The following is a 4572-nucleotide window of genomic DNA, read 5'->3' as shown; positions in this document are numbered from 1 at the left end:
AATAAATTGAATATAGGTTTAAAAGGACTTGCAAATAATTGTATTCTTTACATTTACATTTTACGCAAAGTCCCAAGATTATTGGAATTGGGGTTTGTAGTTGGATTGAAAAGTTCAATCCTTTTCACCACAACTAGCACATGCACCAAGCTGTCCCCCCAAAAACTGTGGTTCTGCAATGGTGGGAACAATATACAGTATAAGCAGCTTATGCTTGAAAGCGTTACACAACAGAAGAGCTACTGTGTAACGGAGGTGCTTCTAAAACATGGCAACAAATGGTACGCACGGGCGTCGGGTTCAGTGACAAACGAAGCAAGCAACAATGAGTCGAAACAGTCGTAGCAGAACAGTAGAGGAATAAACAGCTCCACACTTTTAGTGCATACAGAGTTCTTTGGGACAAAACTAGTCGCTAACGCACAAGTCTCACTGCAACACGAGAAGAAAAATAAGAGTGCGCTGCTTGAGACCTACACGAAGGAAGCAGAAGATGGGCACTTGTTAAATAAACTGGTGTCTCAAGATTTGACAGCAACAGGCATTCCCTTTTTAAGCAAAAATATTGTTGATTCTAACTATATAGATAAGGAACTGGCAGTGGTGGGATTTGAACCCATGCCTCCTGGGAGACTGGAACCTAAATCCAGCGCCTTGGACCACTCAGCCACACTACCTGCAAAACATTTGTTCACTGTTCTATCAATTTAAAATTACTGTGTAAGTACCCATAAAGGGCACTACTACGTGAAATACAAAAGTAATGAAATTAAGGCAAACACTCTCAGGGGAGCTAATATTTTATGGGGACAAGCAAACAGTCCAAACAGAACGGCAAAGAGCTCGACTTTTTTGTGGCCAAAAATACGTATTGTCCCAAACGCCTTGTCGGAGCCAGTGACAAAATGGTAGGAAATTAACGATATTGAAAAGTAAGTGGCAGTGGTGAGATTTGAACTCAGACCTCCAGAGAGAATGGATCTTAAATCCAGCACCTTAGACTGCTCAGCCATACTACCTGCAAACCTGATCTATATAAAGGGAATTTGTTGGCAAATGTAAGCCCGACCGCAGGGAAGTATAGTGTTATGGGATCCCCGACATTCCATATCATAGCCAACATTGACATGAAAAATGTGGAAAGGAGCGCTCTTAAATAATTTAAGCCAACAACTTCAATTCATTGGATGAAAGAATCGTCTTCTCATAACAAGATCAAACAAAAGGATTTTAGCCCCGATATTGGCCCGATTAGCTATCGCAGCCGATTTCCCAGATAGGGCCCGACATATAATTTCGGGAACGACAAAGCTTTTTGTCGTGTGACATAAACCACGGCAAACGATTAGGCCCTGCGATGGCAAAATGAACTGAACATTTTGATATTTTTGGATATCTTCCATGGTGGGTGACTGGTGAGAGCGTCTACCTCCCAGTTCTGAAGACCAGGGTTCAATCCCCGGCCCCGCCTGTGTGGAGTTTGTATTTTCTCCCTGCGCCTGCGTGTGTGTGGAGTTTGCATGTTCTCCCTGCGCCTCCGTGGGTTTTCTCCGGGCACTCCGGTTTCCTCCCACATCCCAAAAACATGCATGCGAGGTTAATTGACAACTCTAAATTGCCCGTAGGTGTGAATGTGAGTGCGAATAGTTGTTTGTTTATGTGTGCCCTGCGATTGGCTGGCAACCAGTTCAGGGTCTACCCCGCCTCCTGCCCGGTGATAGCTGGGATAGGCTCCAGCACGCCCGCGACCCTAGTGAGGAGAAACGGCTCAGAAAATGGGTGGATGGATCTTCCATGTAGTGTGACATAAGTAAACAACAGACAACGACAACTCTCCGGCAGCGCAACTTGACGGAGACCAGTAGGATTGAGTATTGTGACCAGTGCATCGCCTCCCGTGCTTGCGATTGTTAACATTTATTCTCACGCACAAACCAATGTTTACCGAACCTTTAGGGCATGATTCGACAGAACGCTGGCATGTTTACGTACAACCGTATGTGCTTGCGCTTGCTTGGGTACATAAAATTTTGTTGCCGGCTTGGGAGCCGTATCGTATGAAAAGTACATACCTCAAGCAATCCTTCAATGAACATTCTCTCACGCGCACCAGTGATGAACAGGTTTTTCCACATTTTGTCCCCCCACAGTCTCTCACATGCACACGCACACACAGTAACAAAACATTGGGGCGGCATTGGGGCGGCCTCCTCATGAGTAAAATGACCAACGTCTTCATTCCTTTTGTGTTTATTCATTAAAATGTTTGGTGAAATAAATCCAACAGCGGCGCATTGTTGTTGTCGTCACCATCGTAACGAGTGTGACCCGTTGCGTTGACTGGTGACACGTTTTCTGGTTCCACCTCTCGGACAGTGTTTGATTTGACAAGATAAAGCCCAGTGATGGTAAAAGACGGGATAGGGTGCTATCCGCTGTGCCACTGTCTGCCCGAGAAACGGCAACATTTGATGGCAGTATTCTGACATAGTGTCATCGGGAAAGACCAAATGTGTCTTGTAGCCTGATGCAGCCATGAGACAACCCGAACAGCCCTGATATTTGTCAGAAGGTAAAAGAGTACACACCAACTAAAATGACTACAGAACAGAGTGGCACAGCGGACCCATAACCCAGAGGTCGATGAATCGAAACCATCCTCTGCTATCTGGAGCTCGTTCTCTGTTATCGTATGTCTGCTCATAGGATGTTGTGGAACTGCTATCATTTAACCTCTTAGTCTTAGTGAGAAATGTTGTGCAATTAGGACTTGTCAACTCATTGGCTGAAGCCGACGGGTACCACAATTAGAGTTCCTTTGCAAGGGCCAAATGTCTGTATTCAAGCCAACCATCAAAAATGCTTCCCAGCACCTGCTGCAAACTTTTTTTATTTTGACTCATAACTTCACAAAGGATGCTTTCCCAGTAAAGTCTCTTGTTTTTTAGAGTATAACTCTCCCCGTTATACTTGTTACAGGCAGTGGTTTGAATCCCAAAGCTTTGGTTGGAGTTTTACACACATTTGCTGTTTTTATTGCTAAAAATGCTTCCAAGCTCCCTCTGCTGTTCACTATTTTATTGTAACTCATAACTTCACAAAGGATGCTTTCCCAGCAAAGTCTCTTGCGTTTTAGAGTAGAACTCCCCCCTTTATACTAGTTACAGGCAGTGGTTTGAATCCCAAATCTTTGGTTGGAGTTTTACACACATTTGCTGTTTTTATTGCTTAAAAATGCTTCCAAGCTCCCTCTGCTATTCACTTTTTTTATTGTAACTCATAACTTCACAAAGGATGCTTTCCCAGCAAAGTCTCTTGCGTTTTAGAGTAGAACTCCCCCCTTTATACTAGTTACAGGCAGTGGTTTGAATCCCAAATCTTTGGTTGGAGTTTTACACACATTTGCTGTTTTTATTGCTTAAAAATGCTTCCCAGCTCCCTCTGCTGTACACTTTTTTTTATTGTAACTCATAACTTCACAAAGGATGCTTTCCCAGTAAATTCTCTTGCTTTTTTGAGTAAAACTCTACCCTTTATACTAGTTAGAGGCAGTGGTTTGAATCCCAAAGCTTTGGTTGGAGTTTTACACACATTTGCAGCTTTTATCGCTTAAAAATGCTTCCCAGTGCCTGCTGTACACTTTTTTTATTTTGACTCATAACTTCACCAAGGATGCTTTCACAGTAAATTCTCTTGCTTTTTAGAGTCAAACTCTCCCCTTTATACGAGTTACAGGCAGTGGTTTGAATCCCAAAGCTTTGGTTGGAGTTTTACACACATTTGCAGCTTTTATTGCTTAAAAATGCTTCCAAGCTCCCTCTGCTGTTCACTTTTTTATTGTAACTCATAACTTCACAAAGGATGCTTTCCCAGTAAAGTCTCTTTCTTTTTAGAGTAGAACGCTCCCCTTTATAATAGTTACAGGCAGTGGTTTGAATCCCAAAGCTTTGGTTGGAGTTTTACACACATTTGCAGTTTTTATCGCTTAAAAATGCTTCCCAGTGCCTGCTGTACACTTTTTTTTATTTTGACTCATAACTTCACCAAGGATGCTTTCCCAGTAAATTCTCTTGCTTTTTAGAGTAAAATTCTTCCCTTTATACGAGTTACAGGCAGTGGTTTGAATCCCAAAGCTTTGGTTGGAGTTTTACACACATTTGCAGTTTTTATTGCTTAAAAATGCTTCCCAGCTCCCTCTGCTGTAAACATTTGTTATTTTGACTCATAACTTCACAAAGGATGCTTTCCAAGTAAATTCTCTTGCTTTTTAGAGTAGAACTCTCCCCTTTATAATAGTTACAGGCAGTGGTTTGAATCCCAAAGCTTTGGTTGGAGTTTTACACACATTTGCAGTTTTTATTGCTTAAGAATGCTTCCCAGCTCTCTCTGCTGTACACTTTTTTTCCTTTTGACTCATAACTTCACAAAGGATGCTTTCCAAGTAAATTCTCTTGCATTTCAGAGAAAACCTCTCCCCTTTATACTAGTTACAGGCAGTGGTTTGAATCCCAAAGCTTTGGTTGGAGTTTTACACACATTTGCAGCTTTTATCGCTTAAAAATGCTTCCGAGC

General features: G+C 42.3%; 1 non-coding gene across 1 annotated transcript; it reads right to left on the bottom strand.

Annotated features, from left to right (window-relative positions):
- Positions 1-595: 595 nt before the first annotated feature.
- On the bottom strand, positions 596-677 carry trnal-uag (transfer RNA leucine (anticodon UAG)). Its single transcript has one exon. It is a non-coding gene; the product is annotated as a tRNA-Leu (tRNA).
- Between the last annotated feature and the right edge of the window lie 3895 nt (positions 678-4572).

The sequence above is a fragment of the Phycodurus eques genome, chromosome 9, assembly GCF_024500275.1.
Source record: "Phycodurus eques isolate BA_2022a chromosome 9, UOR_Pequ_1.1, whole genome shotgun sequence".
Classification (NCBI taxonomy): Eukaryota; Metazoa; Chordata; class Actinopteri; order Syngnathiformes; family Syngnathidae; genus Phycodurus; species Phycodurus eques.
The sequence above is the reverse complement of the archived record's forward strand: the minus strand, read 5'-3'. Positions and strand labels throughout refer to the sequence as shown.